Source organism: Tenrec ecaudatus, chromosome 3, assembly GCF_050624435.1.
Source record: "Tenrec ecaudatus isolate mTenEca1 chromosome 3, mTenEca1.hap1, whole genome shotgun sequence".
Taxonomy (NCBI): domain Eukaryota; kingdom Metazoa; phylum Chordata; class Mammalia; order Afrosoricida; family Tenrecidae; genus Tenrec; species Tenrec ecaudatus.
Window position 1 is genome coordinate 65,022,433 of NC_134532.1, and position 13,169 is coordinate 65,035,601.

The following is a 13,169-nucleotide window of genomic DNA, read 5'->3' on the forward strand; positions in this document are numbered from 1 at the left end:
TTTCATTCTATTCTTCATCCCATTCCGTATTTATTTTATATCAATAAATTTCTTTCTTCTATTATGTCTGAGATATGGTTTCCTGCATAACTGTATATCTCAGCCAGAGAGTGATATATGAGGCATCTATTAAGGAGCATTCTTGTAATCATTGGACAAGAGGGGTGAGCATTTTGGACTGAGATATAGTCCCAGCAAAATCTCAGTCATCCCCACAGGGAGCTCTGTGGTAACTAGTCCTTTAGAGTTGTCCTGAATGGAGGAGGTTGATCTTTCACTGGACACGCTTGCACATAGAAGGAGGCATGCCCATTGATATGACCTATTTTTTTTCAACCATGGCACTCCTCAAATAGGGGTTATATAATAGGACTGTACCTTTCCCTCCACGTGATTTAGATAATTTCATATCTTATTGTGGTAGCTACATAATCTGGTGTCAATTTGGGACTTGAGAGGATTAAGAGTGGATTAAGGATTAGGAGCATTAAGGGGTGGAGTCTAGTCTGTCAATTTGGTCATAGCCAATGAGGCCTCTGTGTGGGCATGGCCTTCTTCTGAGAATTGTGGGAACTCCTGTATTTTCCTCCGTGGAGGTGGAAGACACCTCTCTCTCTCGACCCTTGGAGATGCTCTACTGACAAGGCTGACTCCCCTGCGAGGCATCCCTGAGGAGAAGCCACATGGACTTATCCTGATGCAGCCTTGGGTGCTGAGGAAGCCATGTGGAGACTCCTGCCAGTGCTGAGATGCTTACAACCACACTGGATGCACAAGATTTCCCACCCACTGGCCTGGGATCTTCCTGGGTTTGGTGTCATTGCATGTGTTTTTGGAGTCAGAAGAAGATTTTATAGACTGGTATTGGACATAGGGGCTAATCGTGGACTTATGGACTTGGATTGAACTGGGTTGGGATGCTTTCTTAAAGTACAATTACCCTTTACATAAAACTCTTATACACATATGAGTTTCTCTGGATTTGTTTCTCTAGTCCACCTAGAGTAACACACTTATGGTCACACAATTTACTTGTTACTTGATTTAAAGTAATTGCTATCATCTATAGTTCTGTTCTCAAATAAAGTGACAGCCAACAATTATCTTCTGATAATACACCGAGAAGTTGAGGGAAAATAGCCTTCACTCTTAAAGAACATTTGGGTGGTTCATTACAATATTCACCACGTATCACATTTTTATTTCATAAAAAGGGTTATTCAGCTGTACTACATCTTCAATCAATTGACTCAAACAGAATGCATGAATTTAAGCTTTCCTGAGACACTGCAGGTCTGGAAATGCCTTTACTTTTCTCTTTCAATTTCTTGATATTTTTGCTAAGTAAAATTTTTTTAGCTTAAAAATAATTTTCCTCTGAACTTTTAAAATATGACATTACTTTCCACTGGCATCTAATGTCCTTGTGAAAAGTATGCTGTTATTCTAAGATTTATTTCTCTGTAAGCTCTCCACTATGGAAGCTTATAAAAGCTCCTGTTTGAATTTTTGGAAGAATGCATCTGTTATATTTTGTCATTCTTCTTCTTCTTCTTCTTTTAAAATGCTACTATTGGGGGCTTTTACATCTCTTAAAGCAATCCATACAATCTTCCAGTGTGTCCAGCACATTCACACATATGCTGCCATCATCATTTTCAAAGCATTCTCTTCCCGCTTGACCCTTGATATCAGCTCCCCATTTCTTTCCCCTCCCTCCCTCCCTCACCCATCCTCATTCATGAACCCTTGATAAGTTATACATTATTTTTCCATATCTTACATCACCATTGCCCCTCAACCACTTCTGTTATTCATCCCCCTGGGAGGGTTCTAGGTTGATCCTTGTGATCAGCTCCCTCTTTCTCCCCCCCCAACTTCCCCTAATCTTCCTGGTACCTCTACTTTCCTTGTTTAACTGGAGGGGTTTATCTATCCTGTATCCCCTGTGTTGCAGGCTCTTATCTGTCGCAGTACGCATGTTCTGGTCAAATCCGATTTGTAAGGTAGAATTAAGGTCCTCATAGTGGGGTGAAGGAAGCACCAAAGAACTAGAAGAAAGTTGTGTGTTTCGTCCGTGATATACTGTATCCTGACTGGCTTATCTCTTCCCTGTGACCCCTCTGTGAGGGGATGTCCAATTGTCCACAGATGGGCATTGAGTCTCCACTCCAAGCCCCATTCACCTTGGGTATGGTTTTATTCTGGGTTGTGAGTGCCCGATACCTGATCCCATCAACAACTCATGATCACACAGGCTGATGTGCTTCTTACATGTGGGCTTTATTGCTTCTGAGCTAGATGGCCACTTGTTTATCTTCAAACCGTTAAGACTCCAGATGCTATATCTTTTGATAGCCAGACACTATCAGCTTTCTTCACCACATTTGTTTATGCACCCATTTTGTCTTAAGTGATTGTGATGGAATGGGAAGGTGAGCATCACAGAAAGCCAGATTGTTAGAACACAGTGTTCTTGTGTTAAGGGAGTACTTGAGTCAAGGTCCAATGTCCATCTGCAACCTTAAGTCTTAACATATAGATATGACTACATAGTTCAATTCCCCTCATTATATACATATATATTTACATATGTACATGCCTGTATTTAGGCTTCTAGAAATGTCCTTTACCTCCTGGTTCTTTCCTCTATTTCCTTTTTACTTTCCTCTTGTTCCACCATCATGTCCGGCCTTCATTCAGGTTTAGCAATTCCTCGCTGCTACATTGCCCTTGATTGAGCCCCACAGGGTATGACCTTCCTTCCATTGATTTTAGTTCACTTGTTATTCCTTTGCCCCTGGGTTGGTTCCCTTTTCCCTTCCTTCCCCCCACCTCCCCTTCTCCTGTACCCCCCTGGAACCAATGGTCCCGTTCTTTTCATCTCCAAATTATGTATCCCGCCTAGCTTATCTAGGTAGACATACAGATACATTAATAAGTGCAAAACCCAGGCAAAGACAAATAAAACAGCAAAGGAAGTCAAAAGTAATAAACCAATAACATCAGCAAAAAAAACAAACAGAAAATAACAATAACAAAAAGGAAGCCACTGACAAAAAATGGAAAAGCCTATAAATAGTTCAAGGTCTGTTTGTTGGCCTTTACAAGTGTTTTCCAGTCGAGTCTGATGGGGTGCCACACTCTGTCTCCCAAGTCTATTTCTGGTATTCCCCAGGGTTTTCATCACTCTGCTCCCCCGCTACTCTGCTGCATGCCCTCAGTGCCTCGTCCCAGTGTGATGAGGCCAGACCATGCACTATTCCCACACTGTGTCTCCAGTGCTGTTCCCTGCAGCGTCATGGTTCAGTGAGGGACACCATGTCCTGTGGTAGGGCCAGTCCTACAGTCCTCCCCATGCATTGTCTGCTCAAAGCAGGAACATTGTCCTCGGGGCTTGGTGAGCCAGGATACCCTTGCCTTCTTCTCCATCCCTTTTCGTTTCTCCTGTGTGCTCTCATCCCATGTGCCCCTCTCCCCAAGCTGTATCCCCAGTGCTGTCTTCTGTATCCCCAGTGCATTCTTCTGAGGGGTGAGGGGGGTCCACATAATTGGGATAGGGGCTGGCCCTGCAGACCTCTCTATTGGTTCCCTGGTACATGCCAGTATGTTGTATTTACATCTTGATCATCTGGTTGAAGCCTGGTCTCTCTCTCCCGCTCCTGTGGAGATATAAACAATACCCTCCCATTGGGTGGATTAGCACTCTGCTCCCCCACTACCCTTGTTTCTCCCCCATTTCCATTTTTTGTCATTCTTAATCTTTGCTACTTTTGACATTCCTTTCAAATAGACACTAGACTATTTTTATTTGTTTTTATTTTTGCTTCATGTCAGGAAGAGGAACTTTATTGATTTTATATTATTTCACTGAATATTGACTTAAATATATCTATACTTATGAAATATTTCTTGGAATTTGTCTTATTATTGATTTTACTCAATGATCTGATGACCTAGGGAGTGGTTAAGCATTGGGCTGCTAACCGCAAGGTCAGCACTTCAAAACCATCAGCTGCTCTGCAAGAAAGACTAGGCTTTCTACTCCGGTAAAGAGTTGTACACTCTAGGAAACTTACAGGTAGGGGGCTCCTATAGGGTCACTCTGAGTTGACATCCATAGCATGTCAGTGAGTTTGGTTTTGACCTCATGAGCTCATGCTCTTATTTGTTAGCGGGAATTCTTGTTAATATGATTGCCAGCATAGCTTTTGGTATTGTTTACTTCTTCACCTGAAAGAAGAGTTGCATGTACCCTATGAGTCCACATCCTGACTGAAAACTAGGCTTATTTCAAGATGCTCCCATGTCACAGGCAGATGGGCTGGTGTATACCTCGGAGTGTAGTTCTTTCAAGGGAAACAATGTTCAAGTTCTTGAGAGATGGGCAATTTCCAGCCTGTGTCTCATGATGTGCCTGCCAGTTTTGTGAATGTGTTCAGCAGTCAGTCAGTTTTTAATGAAATACTGTCAATAAAGGTACTCCTCAACTTATGATACGTTCCCTTCAAATGTATATCGAATACTTTCTTTATCTCTTTTCATTATTATTGCCCTTTATTACAAAAATCTTTTATAAATCTGATATTTGAACATCTACTAGAAAATACCAAGGAATGGTACTATCATTACATTCTGTGCCCCAGTATTTCATGTAGTACATACTACTAAATAAAATGTACAAGCATCCTCCCTCAACAAAAACAATAACAGATATTCATAAGTGTAATATCTTGTAACTCAAAAAGATTATATGTAGAGGCTTATTGTATTGCCCTACAATGTACTCCTGCCATCCACTCCCTAAGAACATGTTGTCAGATTCCCTCTGGCTTCTTTTATGGGCAAATATTCTCTCTAGATCAAATCTGCTCATTTCAAATGTCTTCCCCGCTTGGTATATTCATTACTACAATAGTCCAACAGCATCCTTTATTCCCCTAATTCATTAAACCTTGTAGAACACTAAATTATTTCCTAGACATTCTGATTTCCTGCTTCACTCATTTGTTATTCTAGTGCATATTTTGTACAATCGTAGATTCATTTTAGCATCACTTAAGAGACATAAAAGTAAACCTAAGTGCTCCACTTGCACTTAAAATTTTGTTTGCCTTATTTCGTTTTTAAAAGACATGTAGGCCATCTAACTGAGAAACAACAAAGCCCACATGGAAGAAGCTTACCAACCTGGGAGATCACAAAGTGTCGAAGGGATCAGGTATCAAAGACAAAAAAAAATTATAGCATTGTGAATGAGGGGGATGCAGAGTGGGGACCCATGGCTCATCTGTGGGAAATTGGACAGGGTGCAGTATCACAATGATGAATTATACAATTTTCTTCTAGTTCTTGAATGCTTCTTCCCACCCACTATCATGATCTCAATTCTACCTTACAAATCCAACTGGACCTGAGGGTGTACACTGGTACAGATAGGAACTGGAAACACAGTGAATCCAGGACAGATGAACCCCCTCAGAACCAGTGGAGAGAGTGGCAATACCAGGAGGGTGGAGAAAAGGTGAGGGAAAAGGGGGAACAGATTACAAGGATCTACATATAACCTCCTCCCTGGGGGATAGACAGCAGAGAAGTGGGTGAAGGGAGACGTTGTATGGTGTAAGATATGACAAAATAATAATAATTTATAAATTATAAAGAGTTCATGGGGGAGGGGGAGCGGAGAGGGAAGAGAAAATGAGAAGCTGATACCAAGGGCTCAAGTAAAAAGCAAATGCTTTGAGAATGATGATGGCAACAAATGTACAAATGTGCTTGACACAATGGATGGATGTATGGATTGTGATGAGTTATACTAGCCCTGAATAAAATAATTAAAAAAGAACATTTAGTTGCAGTTAAAGCAGGTTTAGCATCTTCTAGTTTTTACTTCCTTCATAAATACTCTATCATAAACTAAATATTGGACAAGCCCAGTAAATACTTATTGAAAGGCTAATTGCTAATATATGATCATGAAATCATAACAGAAAATATTGCAACAGAGCATATGCAAGTCCTCTTGTAGTCAGTTCATATTCTGTTAAAAATTAAAAGAAAGCAAAGAACTAAGAAGTAAAAATAGGCTTTATATATCTTTTTAAAAACTGTATGAAAAAATATGTTTCAAGTAAATTATACACAAGAAATCATTTGATTTGTCTGCTTCTATAGTTATGAGTCCACTGTTGATCTGTCATCAAAGCCAATTATGTGTAATATAGCTCTAGTTGAAAGAACTGAAAAAAACATTCAAACTTCAAGTTGCAACACTGAAGGATTCTATGAGCAAAATATTTAATGATGCAACATAAAGGAGATGGAAGAAATACACTGTGTTCTGTAGCAAAAATGTATTGACATTCAACCATTTAAAGAAGTATCATATAATCAAGAATCAATGGCACTGAAAGAAATCCTAGCTACAGGGAAGTCATTAGTGGAAAGAAAGGCTACAGGAATTGATAGAACACCAATTATAATGTTTCAGCAAAGTGATACTACACTGGAAACACTCATTGATCTATGCCAATGAAACTTGGAAGACAGCTACCTAGCCCAATGATGTGAAGGGATCCGTATTTGTACACATTGCAAAGAAAAGTGACCCAACACAATTCAAAAGCTATTAAACAGTATCATTACTATCACATGAAAGCAAAAGTTTACAGAAAGTAATTCAACAATGATTACAGCAGTACCCAAAGAGCTGTGAACAATTCAAGCAGAGTTCAGAAGTGGACATGGAATGAAGACTATCATTGCTGTCTTCAGATGATCTCAGCTGAAATCAGAGGGCATCAGAAAATGTTTTTATGTGTTTTATTGACTATTTATAGGCATTCAACCATGTGCAGCATAACAAACTATGGATGACATTGGGAAGAATGGGAATTCAAGAGATCTTCGTTGTAGTCATGCAGAACTTGTACATAAACATAGAGGCTATCCTTGAAATGGAACAAGGGAATACTGTTTGATTTAAAATCAGGAAAGGTATGAATCAGAGTTATAGCTTTCACTGTACTTATTCAATTTATATGTGGAGCAAATAATCCAAGAAGCCGAAGAAAAAGGTGGCACCAGGATTGGAGAAAAGCTTATTGTGTTTATCTAAGTAGACTAGTGAAACAAATTCATAGACACTCATATGTGTATAGGAAAGAGCTTTATATACAAAAGCAATTGACTATTGAGAAAAAAATCCCAGCCTAGTCCAAATCAAGTCCATAAATCCAATTTAGCCTATATGTCTGATACCAATATATAAAGTCCTCTTCAGATACATGAAACACATGCAACGACACTGAATGCAGGAAGATCACAGGCCAGTGGGTGAGGTGGGTGGGAATCTTGTGGATCCAGTGGCATTATAAGCATCGCAGTGCTGGCAGGGGTCTCCACGTGGTTCTTCTAGCTCAGAGCACTAGCGTAGCTCCATGTGTCTTGTCAGCTGCAATGTCTCTCAGAGAAGGAGCCTGTGTCCCTTCTCCAATGAGCTACTTATTTCCTTAGCACCTTCAAATGAGTTCATCAAGCTGCGGTCTGATTGACAGGCTAACCTCCACCCCTTCACTCTTAAACCTCAAATTGACAACAGATTATACAACTACCACACTTATTGACAACTGTGATATGCAAAAGGCAAAATCTTACTTGAAGAAATTGAGGAAAGCTGGAAGCAGTTGCTGGTAAAAACCAAAGCTGTAGCCATCAGTATGGATTGGAACTCAATGTAAAGAAGATAAAAATACTCACAACTGAACCAATAGTTAACATTGGGATAAACTGAGAAAAGATTGACGTTGTCCAGTGTTCCGTGTCACTTTGATCCATCATCAGTGCTTATAGAGGCAATAGTAAAAAAAAAAATCAACGGATAGCACAAGGAAAAGATGTGGAATTGGACATTGTTCTGTTGTGTATATTTTCGCCACAACTAGAAAATAAACATTACATGAATAACAATGACTACAAGGAAAATGAGAATGTTCTAGAATTTAATATGACAACAATTGTACGGCTCTTCTTGGTATGATTGAAGTACTGAATTATATGACTTGTGGATAAAGTGCTAACAAAGCTGTTTAAAAAAATCAATGTAATTCTACCTTGCAGGGCTGGATAGGGCAGAGGCTGTACATTGGTACATATGAGGGCTGGAGGTACAGGGAATCCAGGGTGGATGATACCTTCAGGACCAAGGGTGTGAGGGATGATGCTGGGAGAGTGGAGGGTGAGTGGGTTGGAAAGGGGGAACTGATTACAAGGATCCACATGTGACCTCTTCCCTGGGAGAGGGACAGCAGAGAAGGGGGGAAAGGGAGACTCCGGATAGGGCAAGATAGGACAAAATAACGAGGTATAAATTACCAAGGGCACATGAGGGAGGGGGGAAAGGGGAGGGAGGGGAAAAAAAAAAGAGGACCTGATGCAAGGGGCTTAAGTGGAGAGCAAATGCTTTGAGAATGATTGGGGCAGGGAATGTATGGATGTGCTTTATACAATTGATGTATGTATATGTATGGATTGTGATAAGAGTTGTATGAGTCCCTAATAAAATGTAAAAAAAGAAAAAAATCAATGTGTAGCATTGGGCAAATATGTACAAGACCTCTTTTTAAAAAAATCATTTTATTGAGGGTTGGTACAATTCTTCTCACAATTCATATATACATCCATTATGTCAAGAACATATGTACATTAGTTGCCATCATCATTCTAAAAACATTTGCCTTCTACTTGAGCCCTTAATATCTGCTGCTCATTTTCCCCCTCCCTCCCCACTCCTCTCTACCTCATGAACCCTTCATCATTCATAGATTATTATTTTGTCATATATTGCACGTCCGATGTCTCTCCCCGCCTTCTTCTCTGCTGTCCCTCCCAGGGAGGAGGCTATATGTAGATTCTTGTAATCAGTTCCCACTTTCAACCCCACATTCTCTCTACCCTCCAGGCATTTCCACTCTCACCACTGGTCCTGGAGGAGTCATCTATCCTGGATTCTCTGTGTTTCCAGTTGCTATCTGTACTTATGTACATCCTCTGGTCTAGCCAGATTTGTGAGGTAGAATTGGGATCATAATGTGGGGGGGGGCGGAGAAGACGTATTTAAGAACTAGAGGAAAGTTATATGTTTCATCGTTGCTACCCTGCACGCTGCCTGGTTCATCTCCTCCCCACAACCCTTCAGTTAGGGGTGTCCTGTTGGCTACATTTGGCTTTGAGTCTCCACTCTGCACTCACACACATTATCATTGATATGATTTTTTGTTCCTTGGTGCTTGATACCTGATCCCTTCGACAGCTCGTGGTCACATAGGCTGGTGTGTTTCTTCCATGTGGGCTTTGTTGCTTCTGAACTAGATGGCCACTTGTTTATGTTTGAGCCTTTAAGACCCCAGACACTATATCTTTTGATAGCTGGGCACCATCAGCTTTCTTCACCACATTTGCTTATGCACCCATTTTTCTTCAGCAATCGTGTCGGGAAGGTGTGCATCCTGGAATGCCAATTTAATAGAACAAAGTGTTCTTGCATTGAGTAAGTGCTTGAGTGGAGGCCCAATGTCCCTCTGCTTCATTAGTACTAAACCTGTAAATATATGCACAGGATCTGTTTCCCTATACTCATATAAATATACTTACATATGTACATTCCAGTCTTTGAACCTCTATAAATACCCTTTGTCACCTAGTTCTTTCCTCTATTTCCTTTTACTTTCCTATTGTCCCACTATCATGCTCAGCCTTCATTTGGGTTTGAGTAATTTCTCTAAGTTACCTGGCTACCAGGCCACTCACACCCTCCTTGCTATTGATTTTGGACCACTTATTGCTCCCCTGTCCCTGGGTTGGTCAGCACCACCTCTTTGCCCTCTCCTCCCCCTCTCCCATGTCCCTCCTGGAACCATTGGTCCCATTGTTTTCTCCTCCAGACAATTCATCGAGTCTATCTTCTCTAGAAAGATCTGTAGAGATAATAATATCAAGTCATTGCAAGATAGGCAATGAGTAAAAACACAGCTATGACAATAAGAAGGGAAACCAATTACCCATAGAAGAATGAATTAATTAAAAGAAAAAATTTAAAACAAAGAAAAACCTGTAAATAGATCAAGGTTTGATTTTTGATCTCTAGGCATGTCCTTCAGTCAGGTCCCATGGGGTACCATGCTTTGGCCCCAGAGTCTGTCCTTTGTACTCCCTTGGGGGCTCCCTGCTCTGCTCCCACGGTTGCTGTATAGCACACTTTTAGAGGTTTGCCTCAGCGACAAGCCCTCTTTAAAGTGTCTAACAACCAGGATGTCACTTGAAGAATAAGGTGTGCCTGAGCTAAGCCATGATAATTTCAGTTGCCTCATGCATATGTGAAAGCTGGACACTGAAGAAGGAAGATGGGATGAGTTGATGCTTATGAATCGCAGTGTTGGTGGAGCATTGAAAGACCCATGTCCTGGCAGGAGAAGAAAGGAATCAGTCTTACAGGAAGTACAGCCGGAATGCTCCCTTGAAGCATGATGGTGAAACTTTGACTCACATTCTTTAGACACGTTCTCAGGAGAGACTAGTCCTTGGGAAAGGACATGATACTTGGTAATGTAGAGTCAGAGAAAAAGAGGAATGCCCTCAATGAGATGGATTGACTCAGTTAATGGGAAAATAGGCAAGAAGAAGATGAGTAAACAAAGAACTAAAGGACAGTGGAGGAAAGGTCCCTGCGAGTAGAGAGTCGACGTAGGAGATAGCTTGTCTTTGCTTCCTGCTTCCTTTAGTACTGAGGGGACAAGGGCAACTGTGACCAGGACCTCGTTGAACCCAGGACTACAGTAGAAAACAAACAAAAACACCCCCACCCCAATCTGAGTTTCTCTAGAGGGTTTTCGGCACAAATGCTGTGAATTCATTAGAGATTTCCTCACGCAGAAAGTAACTACCTGCATTCTAGCAGTGAAGTTTTTGTATGAACCAGTCAGGAGCTATAAAACTCTCTTAACACTTCTTAATTAGGCTGAAATTCCATCAAGGGATTTGGGCTGACCTTATAAATAATGGATGTGAAATCTCATTTTCCAAAGTCACAGGTGCCCAGTCAAGGGTACACATAATTTATGTATCTTTTCAGGATGCTTTACTGCATGGGGACATTGCTCCCGTGCTTAAAGTTTGGGACCTCATGTAGCTCCTGTTTTTATTTATTTTTGGTTTACTTTTTTCATGAATCATAGTTGAAAATGTAAAGTCTTTGTTTCCCTGAACATGTTGGAGACCAGCCAGGTGCATTACTATCTGATTCACTGCAGTTTTGTCGCATTGCCTTGATTTCCATGACTTGATTTGATTGTTTGCTTTCCTAATGGCTGGACATCATCTAGTTAGATGAAAACAATCATCACAGAGGCCCAGTACAGCTTATATTTTAAAACACAATGACTATCAATAAAATAGAGGACTGTAACTGGGGAGGAAACTAAGACTTTTGTCTTTTGCAGAGAACTCCGACATGTTAAATTGCTTTAATGTTTGAAACTCACCTATGATGTATTATAGGAATAATTGGACAAAAGAATCTTTTCTTTAATTTATTACCTCCCCCTGGCTAACTAACCTTTCAATGATGAATTGGATCTAGCTTGTAACTTTGTAAAAATTACAGCGTAGTTATTTTAATTATAATACCCTACAATTAGCATCATATGATACAAAGTGATCCTGCCTGCATATTCTGTGTTTAATTCTAATCTCTTGGAATAGGATTACACTAACCAAAGTAGGTTTTAAAATACACATTTCCCTTTTACACATGGTAAAATTGTCTCAAGTGAGTTAAAATATTGTTAATCTTTTCATTGAATAATAAATATGGACTTTCCTCTGATGTAATTAATATAACTTATACTATTCCATGGAGAATAGAAATGTTGAATCATACACTAAGAGTATTTTATTACCTAACCAATTCTGTAATTTCCATAGGCTTATGGAAAATGTTATTCACCTCTTGGGGAAAATGTTTGGCAGAAAGCTTAAGTTTTGCTTGGCTTACTATTTGCCTCAGCTTTGTCTCAGGTTAGGCGGTTCTTGGTATTAATTGTACACATTCTTTCTTCATCCTGTGGAAGAAAAAACTTTTGTTTTCAGCCCATATTTATTTTTCTACTGGTATTTAAGCTCTATGTTAAACTCAATATTGGAAATCTCAGCGTGATCATTTCCATGTGTATTGTTTTAATAATGATGATCTCAAAGTGATTGTATGGAATCCTGGGGTTTTGCTTTGTACTCTATGATAGGCCTTCATCTACACATCCTGGAATTTAAAATAAGGACTTTATATGAAGTACGATCATGTTTCTGATGTGCAATGAGCCTTTTAGAATCTTCAACTCTTCAATATCAGAGTTATGGAAGGCATATTAAACATTTTTTTCTAGGTAAAAAGAGGATTAGAGTCAATGAAAAGAAGATGGAAAAAGCAATAAAAGACAGTTCTAAACTTTAGGTAGGAAATAGTGTTACCTCCAGAAATTCTATGTGATAAAATAGAAACCATGAATTCCATTATTAATCTTTTATTGATATTTTTGTTACCTGAATACATATTTATTTGTAGCTTATATTACTTTGCTTTTAAATTTTGAAGGTTTGAGTTCCTAAAGTAGCCATTAGTATTTCTAAAATATCGTCAATGATATAATATGTGAAATGTATTAGGAGTGTAGATTCATAGCATTCCTTTTCATCTAAATATTGAGAAAATAAACTTAAAAGATTGAGAGCATTACAATTGGATGACTGGATTACTTACCCTCAAGTGACTAGATTTTTTTCCCATAGATTTATAAGATCTAGATTATGTGACTATTAAAGTGATATTAGCGGGAAGCGGGTGTTAGATGAATATGTGTTTTCCCATGGGACCTGACCCTACATTTATTGGATAAATTCAGAATAAAATGTATAGTTACTAAACTCTGTTGTATCACTGTTGGTTTTGATATTAAGATTACAGCCTTTAGGAAGAAGTTTATTCTTTTTTTTTCCCTAGGCAGTAAATCTTTTTTTTCCTCATTTATTTTTTTAAAAAAATGTTTTATTAGGGGCTCATACAACTCTTATCACAGTCCATACATATACATACATCAATTGTATAAAGCACATCC